The sequence below is a fragment of the Triticum aestivum genome, chromosome 2B (genome assembly GCF_018294505.1).
Source record: "Triticum aestivum cultivar Chinese Spring chromosome 2B, IWGSC CS RefSeq v2.1, whole genome shotgun sequence".
In the NCBI taxonomy this organism is placed as follows: Eukaryota; Viridiplantae; Streptophyta; class Magnoliopsida; order Poales; family Poaceae; genus Triticum; species Triticum aestivum.
In genome coordinates, this window is record NC_057798.1 from 140149845 (window position 1) to 140170955 (window position 21111).

At 43.4% G+C, this 21111-nt stretch overlaps 1 long non-coding RNA gene across 1 annotated transcript; it reads left to right on the forward strand.

Annotated features, from left to right (window-relative positions):
* The first annotated feature begins 2256 nt into the window (after positions 1-2256).
* LOC123040829 (uncharacterized) lies at positions 2257-3111 on the forward strand. Its single transcript, XR_006418287.1, has 2 exons — positions 2257-2510; positions 2616-3111. It is a non-coding gene; the product is annotated as an uncharacterized lncRNA (long non-coding RNA).
* The last annotated feature ends 18000 nt before the right edge of the window (positions 3112-21111 follow it).

Below are 21111 nucleotides of genomic sequence, written 5' to 3' on the forward strand. Positions count from 1 at the left end.
GTATGAGGTAGGGGTTTTATGCCTTTCGGTAGATCTCAAGGTCTCATTGAGTTTTATGGATGGTAGTACCAGCAGAGGGGAGGGTCTGATAGTTAGAAGCTACCAGTGAGAGAGAGCAAACATTTAATAGATATGCCTGTGTGCTGGTATTAATCTAACCATGTTTATGTATATGGGTGACGTGCTTTTCCATAAATTTGTCTGTTTGCAATTTATCTTTTGCCGAGGCAAAGGAAATGGTGTGTGTGTGTGTGGGAGAACTAATATATTTTAGGACGATGGCTTAATTGCAGGCAGGAAAAAAGATTTGGAATGTATATAGCAAAATGAAGGACAACAATATCAAAACCTGGTCTACAGGAACCAAAGATGAAGAGTTGTTTAGACGATGAAATCATGGTCAATATTGATGGAACATGCCATGATGGCTCTACCTAATATCACCACCTTTATGTTTTTCCTGTTGGTAGCAGATACAAGACTCAGCTAGGGGTTAAGAGATCAGCTCTACCTATATGATGCATCTTTGTTAAAATAGTTTGTCTTATAAAGCCAATATCAAGTGATTTCATAACTTTCTTTTGAGCTATCATGCTACCATGTAATGAAATATATAACGTTGTGTACTAAGTATCTGTTTAATTGGCTCTAAATTGCTCTCACTTTCATGGCTCACTCTCGCTTTTTGCACCATGGGCGCAACGGGTCGTCTAGCATGAACAAAGGGCAAGCATATGCTTTCGCTTTTAAATGCAATTCCAAGGGTCTGCGCCTGATCGTCTACTCAATATAAGCAAACTACAAAAGCCCCTTGTTATATAACTTAATATTAGTATAAATGCCTACCAAGACTTCTATGGTTATCATCCTTTTGGATCTTATGTAATCCACTAAGATCATCCTGTGCATTTAGCTATCGGTTATTTGCTGCTTAGACTGCTGTGTGGTATGCTATTGAAACAACCATGATAAAAGAAATATATGCTTTCGTCTTCAACTGCATGTCCAAAGGCCTCTGCATGATTTCCTATCAAATCTAAACAGATCACAAGAATCCTTTCCTACATGACTTAGTGCATCATTTTTGATCTTATCATCTTATGTAAAACAAACCATGACAATCATGTGTGCATGACTATCGCTTGCTTGCTGCCTATAGTATCAGAGCTATGCTTTTCGAACAACAATATGTTAATGCACACTCTTTCAATACTTGGCTTACACTCGGCTTTTGCGCCATTGGCGCAACGGGTCATCTAGTGTACAGAAAACATGCCCAGTAGCTATGCTGAAAAAAGGAATCCTTCAGCCAGTGGGCGTCAAACATGGGAGCCTTGGCTGAAGGCCAGCGCAAATTGGCTGGCCCACTCTGCTTGTTAGCCGGTTGTCTAACTTTCCTCTTCTTCTGTTTTTAGTAGGTTTTTCTGGCTATTTTTATTTTTGGCTTGATATTTCAAAAATAGAAAAAATATTTTAGAATTTTTTTAGTACGTTTTATATATAAAAGTGTTCAGTATATATATAAAAAGTTCAATGTACATTAAAAATGTTCGGTGTATGTTATAAAAAAGTGAAATGATGTATATGGTGTACGTAACATTAATTCTATAACAGTTAAATTTATTTTAGACTATTTGTTGAATTCACGATTATATTTGGAAACATGTATAATGTGCGTGAAAAGCGTTAAATATGTATAGAAAAATGCTTCTGATGTATACGAATAATGTACAACGTGTAAGAAAAAGAGTAGACATCAAAAACATATATATATAGGAAAAATCCATCCTACCACCCAGTGATAGTTACCCCACATGTTTCATATACTACCATGTGGTACTATATATACTATTGTATTATTTTAAATATGTTCATATAATATATCTAAGATATTTAAAAGCAAGTTACATGAAAAAATTGCATATGAGCCCATAGCTTTTTTTTATATTTGTGAAATACGTATATATTTGTACTAAAAAAGAGCATACTCAAAAAATGGTCCATACTACCTAAAAATTAGTATATATACTACCTAATCATTGTTATATACTACATACTACATGTACATACTCTCGGTATCCACAGATACTACATACAACATACAAAACGCAAGTGGTGGTAACTACCACTGCTTGTAGGAAACATTTGTCATATATATATATATATATATATATATATATATATATATATATATATATATATATATATGAAAATGGGTTAGTACTCCTAGGAGTACATACTCCCTCCTTCCTCGGTTCACAATTGTCAAACCCGAGGAGTGACTATATAAATTAGCAAACACACTGATTTTTCGGGCGCTCTCGCATCTAATCTTTCCCTCGGCTTCACACATCCCGAACTGCAGCAGCCGGCCCCTGGATACACGTCAGAGCGGAACCGCGGCGGCCGCCGCTATCACTCCCCGGCGACCGATCCAAATTGCAGCTTCCATTGGCCAACGGATTAGAGAGCGCGAGACCAGCCGGATCCGAGGTTTATTTTAATCAAAGGTCAGTGATTTCTCTTGGACGTTCTGTGCGTGTTGATTCCCTGTTCTACAGTAGATCCGTAGCATGTTCCAATCCATTAACCAAAATTGTCTTGCTTTCTTCTAGATCTGAAGAGGAGCGTGCGCCCCGTCCAGGATCTGATTGTTTGCTGACTAGTTAATTTTTGTGGATGAGAGAATTTTCTGGTGCTTTGTGGATGTCCTTGCTGGATCGAGGCTGGATGTCTCACGTGGAAGAATTGATTCATGTGGCTCGTGGGGGTGAATGGCGTAGCATCCCATCGTCGATCTTCAGCACACTCTATTGATCCTACCGCTAGCGGCGCCGAGTCAGCCGTAAACAGATGAACATATTTCTTTAATTATTTTTGTTAGTGGACATATGATCAAATGGATTCACAAATAGTGATTTCAGCTGCTATTTCTTCTTTGGGAAAGTAGTATATACCCAACGAAAAGGAACAATACCTCTGGTTTCTAGTTTAATCACTATGTTGAAACCTTTGGTTGAAGGATCAAGAACGGCACCTTGCTGCCATCTTCTTTATATGTTCAGTATTGTCTCAATATGAAATTGCTGCTAGAATTTTCTATTTTGGAAAGGAACATACATTTCCCACTTCAACAAGTGCTGTATTTTTCTGCGGAGACATACGACCACATTACAAAATGTATTACACATGTTGTTTCATCTAACTTTTCACATACTCTTGTATTGTATACTTTCATCTAACTTTTCTTATAACTCATTGCAGAGACTAGACTCTCACATAAGACCAGCATATACCCATGTAAAAGAACTAGGAGTATATTCTCCGTCACTAAAGAACAAGTATATACTCCCTTACAAAAAAAAGTTGTATATATTACTCCCTACGTAAAAAACAAGTATATACCCCCCCCCCCCCCTACAAAAAAGAAGTATATACTTACATACAAAAGGTGGCATGTACTCACATGCAAAACGTGTTATGTACTTCCTTCACAACAAGCAATATATACTTCTGCTGTCATACTTGTACATAACTCTTTGGTGACATTCATATTTCTGTGAATGAAAAGTATACGAAAAATAGTAGTATATACCTTTTTGAATAAATAAGTATATATTTCTGGGAAAAAGACATCCTCACATTTCCCATCAATGGAAAATAAATTATAGGAGGTCCTGCTGAAGTATATACCACTTTTTTTATCAGGATATATACTTAATTTTTAAAGTAGTACATACTGTTTTCGTAACAAGGAAAGCATATACTGCTTTGTAAATATAATGACGTATATTGTACTTTTTTTTGCGAATGAAGTATAATGCACTTACTGCTCTCGAAGGTGCATACTGCCTCTTTTACAAGGAGTACTCATTTTTTAAAACAGGGAGAGCATGTAAAGTTCAACTATCGTCCAATAAAGCAAGGACTATATACGTCTCATCATCCAAGGCAGTATATACGCATTGTTGAGTTGGTTAGATAGTTGAGAATTCGAATATTTAATTAATAGAGCCACCATGCATGCAACATGGCCATGCACCAGATCGCTCGTTTTTATAGGAGGTTGTTTGATAGCCACGGTCCTCATGCAGGGTTATCCACAAATTCAATAACTGATTAGACATGGGAGTACATACTCTTAGGAGTATAAAAGAGGAGTCCTATATATATATAGTACCACATGGTAGTATATATAGTATATATAGTACCACATGGTAGTATATGGGACATGTGGGGTAACTACCACCGGGTGGTAGGATGGATTTTCCCTATATATATATATATATGTGTGTGTGTGTGTGTGTGTGTGTGTGTGTGTGTGTGTGTGTGTGTGTGTGTGTGTGTGTGTTAATCATGTATTTGAAAAAGTTAAACATGTGTACAAAAAATATTTCAAATATATGCAAAATTATACAATGTGTATGAAAAAAGTAGGCATCAGAAACATATATTTGTAAAAATGTTAGCCGCTTATAAAAATAATGTTTCAGATATGTACATAAAATGTACAATGTATCCATAAGCGAAAGTTCCTTCAGGTTAGAAACTCTATTCAGAAAATGTACAGGAAACATACCCAGTAGCTATGCTGGAAAAAAAAATCTTTCAGCCGTGAGTTCCTTCCATCGTGCTATATGCAAGATATGGTTCTCGAGTAACGCCCGTGGGCATCAAACAGGGGAGCCTTTGCTGAAGGCCAGCACAAATTGGCCGGCCCACTCTGCTTGTTACCCGGTTTTCTAATTTTCTTCTTCTTCTGTTTTTAGTCGGTTTTTCACTCCCTGAAAAAGTGGCTATTGTTATTTTTGAGCAAGATATTTAAAAAAAATTGAAAATAGAAAAAAATATTTTAGAAATTTGTTCAGTATGTGTTATATATAAAAGTGTTCAGTAGATATAAAAAAATCAATGTACTTTAAAAATGTACGGTGTATGTTATAAAAATGTTCATCATATATGAATAAAAAAATTTCACTATATATTACAAAAATTCAAATTATTCAAAGAAATAGTTGTCTATTATAAAAATGTTCACTGTATTTGAAATAAATTTTTACCATATATTAAAAAATTGTGCACCATATATTACGAAAACTATGAAAAATAGATAAAAGTTAAAAAAATACTAAAATAATACTAAAAAAAGAAAAACCAAAACCAAAAGCCACACACGAAAAACAAGAAAAAGGAAAAACGCGCGCGCACATGAAATGGCTGGCTCATCTTGCCTCGCGCTTCAGAGTCAAGCCTTCACTCGGCTAATGGAGAAGGTACATTGTAGGTTAACGGCAACAGCCTATTTCAGCGAGAAAACTGGGGGACATGTTGTTTGTGCTTGGATCTAGTGATCCGATGAATACGTGAAACTCTACATCGGTCGGTGATGACCGATAGTACTCTGCAGTGGGGGTTGAGGTGGTGTGGGCTAGCTACCCAAGATACTTGACCGGGACAGCAGAGGCCCGACGTGATAATTGCATGAGGTGTGTAGTAAGCACAAGATATGACGACGAGCCATGATAGTCGTTGGCAGTGATGGTGCATAATCCCGTTAGTACCCATGGTAGGGGGTGCCACACGGCCATGTGACGCGCCTAGGGGGTAGGGTGCGCCACCAGGCAGTGTGGGACCCTAGTGAGTCCCCTCTCATACTTCTTCTCTCCATAATTCCTTCTACATTCCAAAATAATTCTCAAAAAATCCACACTTTAATTTGAGCTCTGGAGAATTGCTTTCTCTTCTTTTGCATTCTAGGTCCAAAATTCTAGTTGTCCGGCTGCAGCAGGAAGGAGAGGGGACGACAGAGATGACAAAGTAGAAAGAAGCGGCGGCAGAGAGATGAGAAGAAAAAAAGCGGTGGAGGGGATAGCTCACGAAGGGATAATTAAGGCTGTGTAGACCCACCCAGCAGATGCGACATGTGGTAGCGCGTGTGTGACGTGTGACGTGGGGCCGTAATCATGCTTCTAGATCTGAACTTGTTGTGCTTCTCCTGAAGACCTCGTGGAGACAGGCGGGAGCTACCAGGCGAAAGCCCTGCGCTTTGGTGCCGATGATGATGACGCCCGCGGGCGGCTGCTATCTCTTTGAAAACGTGGTCGTGGTGCTCCTTTTTATGTTTGGGTTACGGGTGAAGATCTTTGTCCGTTATGAACTCGGCAGGGACGACGCTTTGCGTCGTTATCTCTCCTGAGAGCGTTGTCGTGGAGCTTAGGTATATTAGGGAGTAGTGTGACGTTGTTCTCCAATCGTCTCGTGTTATCTTCGGTAGCGTAGTGTGTTTCGGTTATTCTGGAATTGGCTTTGTAAGAGGGTCAGCTCACCATTTTGTATCATTCGATTGTGCACTTTATTTAGTTGTGAGCGAAAACCTATTTTGAAATGTAGTCATATAGATGAACCTCATTAATAATTTTTCTCATGCTTTTGTGATTACTTCCTTGACGGATCGATGCGCACCTCAAATTATTTTTACTATCTCCATGTCAAAATATAAGACATTTTTATAGGCTAATTGCAGTACAATGTTGTATAGAGAGCCAGGCAAAAAGTTACAGTAAAGGGAAGCCCAACATCTTCAGATTGCACCGGCACAGGCAAATTTGACCGACCCTTCATTCAGTAATCTAACATCCAAAGTTTACAAGAATCAAACGCAATCCTTCAGACGATTGTGCTTAAAAGTTCGCAGAATGATCTGTTCTACAAGAGCTTAATCGTGCTATGATAACATCCAAAGTTTAAGAACTGGTACAAGAATCCAACGCAATCCTTCAGATGATCGTGCTACAAGAGCTTGCGAGTTCGCAGAATTTCTGAAAGATAATGCAGTCTGAATTGAAAAAGATTCTGCCAAGAAATCACCCGCCCGCCGCCGTAACCGCCGCCCGCCCAGCCGTCCTAGTCGTCGCCGGCGTTGTCTCCGTCGCCACCGCCGTCGTGCGGAGCGATGCCGTCCGTGGCGAGGCCGAACCCAATCAACAGAAGCCGGCGTCCGCCATCGTCGTTGTACGCGTCCTCGTCCTCCTCGCGGTGGTCCACCGGCAGCACGAACAGAGGACCCCGCCGGGAACGCCCGCGATCTCCGCCCGGCGCTGAACCAGTACACCGCCTCCGCCTCCGCCGCGTCCGCCGTCTCCGCCGACCCCTTCCTCGAGCTCGAGCTCGAGCTCGAGCTCCGCCTCCGCGACCACGGCGCCGGTGCGGCGGCCCCGTACATGTGGTCGACCGCCCGCCTCAGAGTTTCCTAATGCTTCGACGCAAAGATCCATGGCAAGAACTGCCTCCTCCTCCACGGGCGCCTGCTTGCGCTCGCCGGCGTGCGAACAGGCGAGCCTGGCAGGGGCGCTCCTCCCGCGCGAGCGCACCGGGACGGTGCTACGCCTGGGTGGTGGCGGATAACTCGGTCGATCCATGCCGCCACCCGGTGTGAAGACAACAGAAGCAGCCGTCGCCATTGACGCCAGAGCGCAGAGGGAGGCACGGGCGCTTCGGTTGTTTTGGGGGGGAAAGGAGATGGCCTCTGTTTGACCGGTTGAAGAGGGCAGAAGCGGGACGACCTGGGCTGGTTTCTGTATTTGTAGGCACGGGATGGTGGTGGGCCGCCCATTACATGGACCGTGAATGAAAAAAGTTCAAGAACTCGAAAAACAAAATATAAATTATTATTTTTGCGAATCTAAAACTATCCTTGGATATGAAAAATGTTCGCGAATTTCAAAAGAGTTTACAAAGTAAAAAAATGTTTGCGAATATGAAAAATATTCCCATATTCAGAAGAAATCAGGTATTTAATACTCTCTCCGTCCCAAAATATGTGTCTCAACTTTACTACAATCTTGTACTAAAGTAGTACAAAGTTGAGATACTAGTTTTGGAACGGAGGCAGTAGTTTTTTATGAATATGAATAAAAGTTAATATATTAAAAAAATAAAAAGGGAAAGGAAAAAAAACAAAATGGATTAAAAGGGGGAAATGAAAGAAAGGCCAAGGAAAGAGGAAGAAAAAAGGAAATAACATTTTGGAACCTTCCCAAAATAGGGTGGAAGGTTCTAGAAGTTTCGCAAGATCGGGTTGCGGTTGAACTTTTCGCCCTTGCATCATTTTTGCTCACCACCGTAGAAGGCATGGCATCTCCTTCAGGTCTCTGGGTAACTGAAGGTCATCAGGCAGAGATCCATGTCTCGTGTGGGAAGCTCCTCCTCGTGCTCCTCCCGCGGCTGCGGGTGAGTGCCATTGCTTGTCACTCGTATGCCCGCGCCCATGCTCCTGACCTGAGCGGACAACACGACATCGGAGGGGCCCCTCAGTCGCACAGGCATGGACGTCGGACGACATGCTGCTGGTCCTGCAACCACTGGCAGGGACGAGGACCGAGAGAGAGGAGGTGGCGCTAGCGCTTGCCATGGAGAGGAGGAAGAGCATGCAGTTGTGATCGCCAGTGCAACTATTGTTTTGTGGTTTTTTTAGGACTTTTACATCCCTCTTTATTTGGTAGTGATGTATATAGTTATGGTTACAATATGATGTGGGGTTAACAGCCAGATATGACTAATGAGTTTTCGAGATAAACACTAAGTTGTGTGCTTCAAAGTTGTTATTCCCTAGAATTGAAGAGTTAGTCCAAGGACAATAGTCTGTCTATTAGGAGGATTAAATCGTATATACTGTAACGCATGATTTTTTTTAATTCAAAATTTGTTTGAATGCTTTGGACGAAAATTTCTTATAATTTTTGAGATTTCCAAAGCCCGGATCTCCTGGCCCTCGGGAAAAAGTGGTATATTGAGAGAGAAAACATTTGTCGTTGCACCAAACCCAAATACAACATTTACTAGTAGACTATCCGTGCGTTGCCACGGACATTTAAAATATTTTACTAGATTTATATATAAACATAATGCACGTTAAATTACACATGTATAGAAAAGAACCACCCTCTTATGACAGCACCACCCGCAGTCGGCCGCGATGCGGTATGTCGCCTCGCCGTCAGGCATCTCCCTTGCCCCTGCCCCCACCCTTCTCTAGAGCTGACGACCCTTCGCATTGCATGATTGCTTTGTGTTGTCAAGTTTGACATAAAAGAAATAACATAGAGAAAACACCTCCATATTGTCTAAATCAAGAATGTCAAATCTTTTGTCCACAGCCTGCATTTTGTTTGAATATCGACATGGTATAAGAACCCTAAAAACCATGGTATAAAAACAACATGTAGTACAATGACGGAAAAACAAGAACCTTAAGTAAACTTCATGAATGGTCTATCTTTTCACATCAAGGTGGTCGTAATTTTTTGGATCCTTAGCACGCCTATGTGAAAACTGAAGCGTGTGAGGGATGACCTCTTGTGCTATAGCTACAAAGAAATATGTGCCCATCCAATATTTTTTAATATTTTCCTAATGTTATGTTGCACCAATAACTTGCTAGATGAGAAGAGTGGAAAATTTAATAAAGAAGAGAGTCTCTGCAATTAATTTAGTCAAACAATATGAAGTATGCCTCCTTTGTCCTCTGGCTCCTGAAAAGGTCATTAGATAGACTGAATTACTTTCATCTCTGGATTTTTCTATAGAGAATGACTCGCAATATTTATGCCACCATTAATTATTACATCACCAACGATGAACTCGTTCATGGTTAAAAGTTAAAAAAAGAATGTAATTACATGCATCTTCACTGAACAATGGGGAACCTTTTTTAAAACATGCATCTTCATACGAAGGTTGATGCGGGCATGTGCACGTTCATGTGATGGTGAATGCGGGGCATGCCCTCATTCATATGAAGGTGAATTTCCCTCCCATTTATAGTTTTAAGATTTGTTGGGAGAGTAATGACACTAACACATACATGTCGATCCTTGATGTTCCCGCAATTTCAGAGGCATATTTTTTCAAATAAATTTCAGAGGCATATTCACATGCCAAGGTGGTGGGCTACCATGGCTACAGCTCTCCTCATTCTTAAGATAATTATGCACTTCTTACACACACAAAAATGCAAGGACTGAAAAACCTCCGGTAGAGACGAAATAATGTCAGTATTGTTTTCCTCATGAAAGAGTAGCCAACATGTTAATGTTAACTGCTAACTTTAGATGGTTACACTCATATCAGCTGGGTACCGGACACCAATAATTTTTCTCTGGTGAATTAGTGAGTAGTTGAACTCTCAAAAAGCATGATTTGCATTATTTTATCGTGTAAAGAATATCACTGGTAACTTCATATCTCATTTGTGCACCAATGAAAATTGGAGTGGAAGCCTAAAATACTGTCAGCCTGAAAAAGAAACACCATAGAAGTAGTTACTCCCAAGAAACTCCAGCAATGGTGAGTCCAAGTTCATTTTTCATGTAGAGATACACATTGTACAGCTATGAGTTTAGTTATCTCTCTTATGTTTGTGGTAATGCTATGTATGGAGATGGATCACAGGGCTTATTTCTTGCACTTGCACATGATACGCAAGCATAGCAGCTGTAGCTATAAGGTATGCCGTCGGGCTGCGACCGGAGCGAATACTCCCAAAGATCAACATCAACAGAGAAGTTGTAGCCGTCAGGTGTGCCATCGGGCTGTGACTGGAGAAAATACTCCCAGAGAACAGCATCGACGTGTGTTGCTCTTTGCTGCCGTCTTCACAAAGAAAGATCTGAAATACTCAAATATGGACCGTAAAAACAAACAAGGAAAATAAAGGCATTAGACGGAATTATTTTCCCATTCTTTCAGTTGGAATGATTGCATAGAATATATGCTAATCGAAGTAAAAAAGAAATATTGCATAATAAAAAAATAAGCATTGTCTTCACTTGTCACAACAAAACATCATGAATGATCCTTGCCACAATCCCTCTACCGTCTCAATATTTGGCATCTGATCTTCACATATTATTATGTGCAAGGCTGAAACATAAATTCAAGGAATTATATTGAGGACATAGTATCCCAAATGATTGCTGCCTGTCTTTTAATCAATTATAGGGTATCACTCGTTATTTTTGAATATTTGGAGCAATGCAAAGCATGTATTTTATCTTGTCATCTTAGTGTGTGCAAGAGCTTCAATTTGATGTGTGCGCTTATAATAAAGACATGCTATCCAGGGCCTCTGCCAGACAATTGTTCTCCTTCTCTAATATGTGCTCCCTTTAATAGGAGAGAAACTCTTTCAATCTTCTCCTTTCACTAGTAGAAAACCACCCATTAGTCCCGGTTCGTAAGGGCCTTTAGTCCCGGTTCATGAACCGGGACTAATGGGTCGTTACTAATACCTCCACCCATTAGTCCCGGTTCAATCCAGAACCGGGACCAATGTGCCTCCACGTGGCCCTGTGCGTCCACCCCAGTCAGAGGGCCTTTGGTCCCGGTTGGTGGCAACCGGGACCAAAATGCATCCACGCGTCAGCATTCCAGTTGCTGGGGTTTTTGTGTTTTTTTTTAAAAGGAGGGGAGGTTGGGGGTTTTGGGGGGTTAATTTAATTAGGTGTTTCATATATTGTGTTAGCTAGCTAATTAATAGAGAGAAGTGTCCTCTCTTATGTCCGTGCTTGGACGCTACGTACTATATATACATAAGTGATCGAGAGAACCATTCAGTACATAAGTTCGTCATGCATATATACCGAGAGAAGTGTGATCGATCGACCTCTCCTTCTCCGAGAGATTGGTCGAACAACAAGTTTTCGTATTATGTATCCGACGCTACTGGCTACATACATGTACAATATGTATAAGATCTCTTAATTACAAACCCCTAGCTAGCATTTGAAATCAATTTCCACATGGTATTCTCCGGTTTTACTGATGACGTGGTCAAGAAAGAATCCCGCCAATTCCTCTTGAATTGCTTTCATGCGATCTGATTCTAGGAGTTCATTCCGCATCTGCCATGTCTAATTTGAAGAAGGGGGTTAATTAATACATATATATGAATGAAACTCAATAGAAATGATGGTGTAATAAAATAAAATTGTGAATATTATTGCTTACGCACTTCATATTGTCTTTGAGAGTAGCCCCGCTTGTTTTTCAAAGTCGCGGTGTGGATGAACTCGCACACGTAGTATCCACAAAAATCATTCCCTTCCTCCTGCCACAAGCACTTTACGAGAAATAGAGGTCAATTAAACTGATAATGAAGCATTATAAATGGCATTGATGAAAGTATAGCTATATATAGAATCAACGGGAGATGCGCGCAACTAGCTAGCCAGTAGTACTTACTTTCGGGTACGTATATCGCAGCTCCTTCGGCAGTCCCGGAGCTTCTGCGGTGAACTATTTCCAAACCCTGCAAGACAAAGAAAATAATTATTATTACTTGAGATATCAGGAAATGAAAAAAAAGTTACCGATATGGTGCGATAATTATGATCGATTGAACTTACTTGTTGAGCATTTCAGTCATGTCCGCATAGGTTTTCGGATCTTTCCGTCTCGAGTCTAAGACGGTTACTAGTCCACGCTCAAGCTTAATCTCCAGAAGAATATAGTGGTACCTGCGCACGCATGCATAACTCATCAATTACATTACTATAACCTCGCTCGAGTAATAAGGGAAACCGAATATGCACACGACAGTAACACTCACGGGCCGTTGTAAGGAAAGAGTATGGTATCTTTGTTTTGATTTTTGATCAACGATCGTAGCAAGTTGTCCTCGGCCTCTTCGACGTGCTTTTCAACCAGAAATACATCTATGATATTTGTGTTAATGAACCCAATATCATAAATTTCTTGTTTTTTGCACTCGACGATCTTCAATCTGCATAATATATTGAGGATAATTAATTATAAATACATGCATGCAATGAAAGAGCCGAGCTATATATAGAGACTTAATGACAGAAATAGTACTTACAGGCAGTAGCAAAAGACCATTAATTTATCGAGGGCCTTTTGATTGAAGAACTCGAAGAACTCCTCAAATGGAACAGTCAACAGATCATTTGCAACGAGATCGTGCTCCTCTTTAATATGCAGATACAAAGCATTCTTACCATCAGACTCTCTACAGGTTTTCATGTACCAATTATGGAATCTTCGCATCATTGTTGTCAGAGATTTTTCATCTTTGACGAGAGGCTTCCCGTACTCGTATCTGTGTCCGTCCACCTTCAAGAAATCAGGAAGTGCATCATCAGGCAGGTAATCGTCAAGATTGCCATAACCGGCCACCGTCCCCGGAGCATTAGACACATTGAGCGGGGGGCACGATTGCTGTGCTTGTTCGCCGAGCTGGGCAATTTTTTCCCCTTTGCTCGTTGTTTTGACCTTTTAGCACTGACAGTAGTTCCCGACCGCTGGACTTGGAGATATGTCTGTTCAGTAATGCGCTCATAGTTGGTTCTCGGCGGAGACTTTGGTGGTTTCCTCAGGGCATCGATAGTGCGCTTTGCTTTCACTGGATCTACCTTCTCCTCCGGAGGTGGATGTCTCTTTGCTTTCACCCCTTCAAAGAACTCCTTCACGTGGGCATGCACAATCGTATCGTTTTCCTCCTCGGACCTCTCGTACGGTAACTTCTCTAGAGGCTTGAGAGATGATGGACCGTATTTGTATTGCCTCCCGCCTCTGGTTGTGCTGCTAGACGCTGGAGCAGACGGAGCGGCTGCGGCGTCTGTCTTCTTTCGTGCTTGCTTACGAGGCGGAGGAGAAGGAGTACGACGCGCCGGAGCAGCCAGGGCGGCGGTGGGTCTCTCCTGCCCTTGCCGGCGAGGCGGAGAAGGAGGATGTTGTTGGCTGCTCGAGAGCGCCGGCGCAGGCGGAGAAGGAGGCGGAGTGCCGCCATGCGCCGGAGAAGGAGGCGGAGTGCCGCCACGCGTGCCCTGATTGTCACTCGCCGGAGGAGGAGGCGGTGGAGGAAGCGGAGTGCCCTGACTCGCCGTAGCAGGAGGAGGAGGCGGAGGCGTCCAGTTCAGAAGGTTGATGAGCTCCTTCTTCCATAGCATGGAGTCTTCAGAGCAGAACCCAGCCTAGTCTCCCCTTCACCGGTAGGGTGGTCAAGCACGAGGTCCTCAAATCCCTTCATTATTTCATCCACCATCACCTTAGCATATCCTTTTGGAATCGGCTGGCAGTGATAAGTTGTGCCGGGTCCACTAGGATAAACTTGGCCAACAGCCGCCTTGACCTTCAAATTCATCCATCGCGCCATGATGTGGCAATTTTGAGACTCCGTGATACCATCCACGGGATAGCTGGCAGGAGCCGTCAAGACATGCTCCGGCTGAAGCAGCTCAGTGGAAGCCACGCTGCTTCTCCGCTGAGATGGCAGGGTAGCTTCGGGGGAAGCTTCGGCAGGTCGTTTGTTGCGATCTGCTGCTTCTCGTTCCTCTTCTCGATCCTCTAGCCCCATTACCCTTCCAAGCAGCGCCTGCATTTGGTCATGCTCCAGTTTCTTCCTCCTCTCGTGGGTTTTGTAACCCCCTGCGTCCAGAAAACCAACCTTCCATGGAATAGAGCCTGGCGTGCCTCGTGTCCGTCCAGGGTGCTCGGGATTCCCAAGGGCCATTGTGAGCTCGTCCTTCTCCCTGTTTGGAAGGAACGTCCCTCGCTGCGCTGCTGTTGGGGAACGTTGCAGAAAATTAAAATTTTTCCTACGGTTTCACCAAGATCCATCTATGAGTTCATCTAAGCAACGAGTCAAGGGAGTGAGTTTGCATCTACATACCACTTGTAGATCGAGTGCGGAAGCGTTCAAGGGGATGGTGATGATGGAGTCGTACTCGCCGTGATTCGGATCACCGATGACCAAGTGCTGAACGGACAGCACCTCCACGTTCAACACACGTACGGGACGGACGACGTCTACTCCGTCTTGATCTAGCAAGGGGGAAGGAGAGGTTGAGGAAGATTGCTCCAATGGCAGCACGACGGCGTGGTGTTGTTGGTGCAGCAGTACTCCGACAGGGCTTCGCCAAGCACGTACGGAGGAGGAGAGGTGTTGGGGAGGGGAGGGGCTGCGCCTTGAGTTGTGTCCAGCAGCCCTCCCCTCACCCCTCTATTTATAGGGGAAGGGGCAAGGGGGGCCGACCCCTCTAGATGGGATCTAGAGGGGGGCGGCGGCTAGGGAGGGGAGGCTTGCCCCCCAAGCAAGGGGGGCGCCCCCTTTAGGGTTCCCCCCCCAACCCTAGGCGCATGGGCCCAAGGTGGGGGGTGCGCCCAGCCCTCCAGGGGCTGGCTCCCTACCCCTTGCGGCCCATGTGGTCCTCCGGGAGGGGTGGCCCCTCCCGGTGGACCCCCCGGAACCCTTCCGGTGGCCCCGGTACAATACCGATATGCCCCCGAAACTTTCCGGTGTCTGCATGACAACTTCCCATATATAAAACTTCACCTCCGGACCATTCCGGAACTCCTCGTGACGTCCGGGATCCCATCCGGGACTCCGAACAACTTTCGGTAATCACATACAAGTCTTCCTAATAACCCTAGCGTCACTGAACCTTAAGTGTGTAGACCCTACGGGTTCGGGAGACATGCAGACATGACCGAGACTGCTCTCCGGTCAATAACCAACAGCGGGATCTGGATACCCATGTTGGCTCCCACATGCTCCTCGATGATGTCATCGGATGAACCACGATGTCGAGGATTCGATCAAACCCCGTATACAATTCCCTTTGTCAATCGGTACGTTACTTGCCCGAGACTCGATCGTCGGTATCCCAATACCTTGTTCAGTCTCGTTACCGGCAAGTCACTTTACTCGTACCGTAATGCATGATCCCGTGATCAACCACTTGGTCACTTTGAGCTCATTATGATGATGCATTACCGAGTGGGCCCAGAGATACCTCTCCGTCATACGGAGTGACAAATCCCAGTCTCGATCCGTGTCAACCAAACAGACACTTTCGGAGATACCTGTAGTGCACCTTTATAATCACCCAGTTACGTTGTGACGTTTGGTACACCCAAAGCACTCTTACAGTATCCGGGAGTTACATGATCTCATGGTCTAAGGAAGAGATACTTGACATTGAAAAAAGCTCTAGCAAACGAACTACACGATCTTGTGCTATGCTTAGGATTGGGTCTTGTCCATCACATCATTCTCCTAATGATGTGATCCTGTTATCAACGACATCCAATGTCCATAGCCAGGAAACCATGACTATCAGTTGATCAACAAGCTAGTCAACTAGAGGCTCACTAGGGACATGTTATGGTCTATGTATTCACACATGTATTATGATTTCCGGATAATACAGTTATAGCATGAATAAAAGACTATTATCATGAACAAAGAAATGTAATAATAACACTTTTATTATTGCCTCTAGGGCATATTTCCAACAGTCTCCCACTTGCACTAGAGTCAATAATCTAGTTACATTGTGATGAATCGAACACCCATAGAGTTCTGGTGTTGATCATGTTTTGCTCGCGAGAGAGGTTTAGTCAACGGATCTGCGACATTCAGATCCGTATGTACTTTGCAAATATCTATGTCTCCATCTTGAACATTTTCACGGATGGAGTTGAAACGACGCTTGATGTGCCTGGTCTTCTTGTGAAACCTGGGCTCCTTGGCAAGGGCAATAGCTCCAGTGTTGTCACAGAAGAGTTTGATTGGCCCTGACGCATTGGGTATGACTCCTAGGTCGGTGATGAACTCCTTCACCCAAATAGCTTCATGCGCTGCCTCCGAGGCTGCCATGTACTCCGCTTCACATGTAGATCCCGCCACTACGCTCTGCTTGCAGCTGCACCAGCTTACTGCTCCACCATTCAACATATACACGTATCCGGTTTGTGACTTAGAGTCATCCAGATTTGTGTCGAAGCTAGCGTCGATGTAACCCTTTACGATGAGCTCTTCGTCACCTCCATAAACGAGAAACATGTCCTTTGTCCTTTTCAGGTACTTTAGGATATTCTTGACCGCTGTCCAGTGTTCCTTGCCGGGATTACTTTGGTACCTTCCTACCAAACTTACGGCAAGGTTTACATCAGGTCTGGTACACATCATGGCATACATAATAGATCCTATGGTTGAAGCATAGGGGATGACACTCATCTCTTCTTTATCTCTTGCCGTGGTCGGGCATTGAGCCGAGCTCAATCTCACACCTTGCAATACAGGCAAGAACCCCTTCTTGGACTGATCCATTTTGAACTTCTTCAAAATCTTATCAAGGTATGTGCTTTGTGAAAGACCTATGAGGCGTCTCGATCTATCTCTATAGATCTTAATGCCTAATATATAAGCAGCTTCTCCAAGGTCCTTCATTGAAAAACACTTATTCAAGTAGGCCTTAATGCTGTCCAAAAGTTCTATATCATTTCCCATCAAGAGTATGTCATCTACATATAATATGAGAAATGCTATAGAGCTCCCACTCACTTTCTTGTAAACGCAGGCTTCTCCATAAGTCTGCATAAACCTAAACGCTTTGATCATCTCATCAAAACGAATGTTCCAACTCCGAGATGCTTGCACCAGCCCATAAATGGATCGCTGGAGCTTGCATACTTTGTTAGCGTTCTTAGGATCGACAAAACCTTCCGGCTGCATCATATACAGTTCTTCCTTAAGATGCCTGTTAAGGAATGCCGTTTTGACGTCCATCTGCCATATCTCATAATCATAGTATGTGGCAATTGCTAACATGATTCGGACGGACTTTAGCTTCGCTACGGGAGAGAATGTCTCGTCGTAGTCAATCCCTTGAACTTGTCGATAACCCTTAGCGACAAGTCGAGCTTTATAGATGGTAACATTACCATCCGCATCCGTCTTCTTCTTAAAGATCCATTTGTTTTCTATCGCTCGCCGATCATCGGGCAAGTCTGTCAAAGTCCATACTTTGTTTTCATACATGGATTCTATCTCGGATTTCATGGCTTCAAGCCATTTGTTGGAATCTGGGCCCGCCATCGCTTCTTCATAGTTTGAAGGTTCACCGTTGTCTAACAACATGATTTCCAGGACGGGGTTGCCGTACCACTCTGGTGCGGAACGTGTCCTTGTGGACCTACGAAGTTCAGTAGCAACTTGATCTGAAGTACCTTGATCATCATCATTATTTTCCTCTTCAGTAGGTGTAGGCATCACAGGAACATTTTCCTGAGCTACACTACTATCCCGTTCAAGAGGTAGTACTTCATCGAGTTCTACTTTCCTCCCACTTACTTCTTTCGAGAGAAACTCTTTTTCCAGAAAGGATCCGTTCTTGGCAACAAAGATCTTGCCCTCGGATCTTAAGTAGAAGGTATACCCAGCGGTTTCCTTAGGGTATCCTATGAAGACGCATTTTTCCGACTAGGGTTCGAGCTTTTCAGGTTGAAGTTTCTTGACATAAGCATCGCATCCCCAAACTTTTAGAAACGACATCTTAGGTTTCTTCCCAAACCATAATTCATACGGTGTCGTCTCAACGGATTTAGACGGTGCCCTATTTAAAGTGAATGTAGCTGTCTCTAGAGCGTATCCCTAAAATGATAGCGGTAAATCGGTAAGAGACATCATAGACCGCACCATATCCAATAGAGTGCGATTACGATGTTCGGACACACCGTTACGCTGAGGTGTTCCAGGCGGCGTGAGTTGTGAAACGATTCCACATTTCCTTAAGTGTGTACCAAATTCGTGACTTAAGTATTCTCCTCCATGATCTGATCGTAGGAACTTTATCTTTCGGTCACGTTGATTCTCTACCTCATTCTAAAATTCCTTGAACTTTTCAAAGGTCTCAGACTTGTGTTTCATTAAGTAGACATACCCATATCTACTCAAGTCATCAGTGAGAGTGAGAACATAACGATATCCTCCGCGAGCCTCAACGCTCATTGGACCGCACACATCGGTATGTATGATTTCCAACAAGTTGGTTGCTCGCTCCATTGTTCCGGAGAACGGAGTCTTGGTCATCTTGCCCATGAGGCATGGTTCGCATGTGTCAAATGATTCATAATCTAGAGACTCCAAAAGTCCATCAGCATGGAGCTTCTTCATGCGCTTGACACCAATGTGACCAAGGCGGCAGTGCCACAAGTATGTGGGACTATCATTATCAACTTTACATCTTTTGGTATTCACGCTATGAATATGTGTAACATTACGCTCGAGATTCATTAAGAATAAACCATTGACCATTGGAGCATGACCATAAAACATATCTCTCATATAAATAGAACAACCATTATTCTTGGATTTAAATGAGTAGCCATCTCGTATTAAACGAGATCCTGATACAATGTTCATGCTCAAACTTGGCACTAAATAACAATTATTAAGGTTCAAAACTAATCCCGTAGGTAAATGTAGAGGCAGCGTGCCGACGGCGATCACATCGACTCTAGAACCATTCCCGATGCGCATCGTCACCTCGTCCTTCGCCAGTCTCCGTTTATTCCGCAGCTCCTGCTGTGAGTTACAAATATGAGCAACGGCACCGGCATCAAATAACCAGGAGTTACTACGAGTACTGGTAAGGTACACATCAATTACATGTATATCAAATATACCTTTGGTGTTGCCGGCCTTCTTATCCGCTAAGTATTTGGGGCAGTTCCGCTTCTAGTGACCCTTCCCCTTGCAATAAAAGCACTCAGTCTCAGGCTTGGGTCCATTCTTTGACTTCTTCCCGGTAACTGGCTTACCGGGTGCGGCAACATCCTTGCCGTCCTTCTTGAAGTTCTTCTTGCCCTTGCCCTTCTTGAACTTAGTGGTCTTATTGACCATCAACACTTGATGTTCTTTCTTGATTTCAGCCTCTGCTGACTTCAGCATTGAGAACACTTCAGGAATGGTCTTCACCATCCCCTGCATGTTGTAGTTCATCACAAAGCTCTTGTAGCTTGGTGGGAGCGACTGGAGGATTCTGTCAATGACCGCCTCATCAGGAGGTTAATGTTCAGCTGAGTCAGGCGGTTGTGCAACCCAGACATCTTGAGTATGTGCTCACTGACAGAACTGTTTTCCTCCATCTTACAACTATAGAACTTGTCGGAGACATCATATCTCTCGACCCGGGCATGAGCTTGGAAAACAAGTTTCAGCTCTTCGAACATCTCATATGCTCTGTGATGCTCAAAACGCTTTTGGAGCCCCGGTTCTAAGCTGTAAAGCATGCCGCACTGAACGAGGGAGTAATCATCAGCACGAGTCTGCCAAGCATTCATAATGTCTTGGTTCTCTGGGACGGGAGCGTCACCTAGCGGTCCTTCTAGGACATATTGTTTCCTGGCAGCTATGAGGATGATCCTCAGGTTCCGGACCCAGTCCGTATAGTTGCTGCCATCATCTTTCAGCTTGGTTTTCTCTAGGAATGCGTTGAAGTTCATGTTGACTTGAGCGTTGGCCATTTGATCTACAAGACATATTTGCAAAGGTTTTAGACTAAGTTCATGATAATTAAGTTCATCTAATCAAATTATAATGAACTCCCACTCAGATTAGACATCCCTCTAGTCATCTAAGTGTTACACGATCCGAGTCGACTAGGCCGTGTCCGATCATCACGTGAGATGGACTAGTCATCGTCGGTGAACATTCTCAAGTTGATCGTATCTTCCATACGACTCGTGTTCGACCTTTCGGTCTCCGTGTTCCGAGGCCATGTCTGTACATGCTAGGCTCGTCAAGTTAACCCTAAGTGTTTCGCGTGTGTAAATCTGTCTTACACCCGTTGTATGTGAACGTAAGAATGTTGGAAATATGCCCTAGAGGCAATAATAAAAGTATTATTATATTTCATTGTTCATGATAATGGTCTTGTATTCATGCTATAACTGTATTATCCGGAAATCGTAATACACGTGTGAATACTTAGACCATACTATGTCCCTGGTAAGCCTCTAGTTGACCAGCTCGTTGTGATCAACAGATAGTCATGGTTTCCTGACTATGGACATTGGATGTCGTTGATAACGGGATCACATCATTAGGAGAATGATGTGATGGACAAGACCCAATCCTAAGCATAGCATAAAAGATCGTGTAGTTCGTTTTGCTAGAGCTTTGCAAGTGTCAAGTATCTCTTCCTTCGACCATGAGATCGTGTAACTCCCGGATACCGTAAGAATGCCTTGGGTGTACCAAACGTCACAACGTAACTGGGTGACTATAAAGGTACATTACAGGTATCT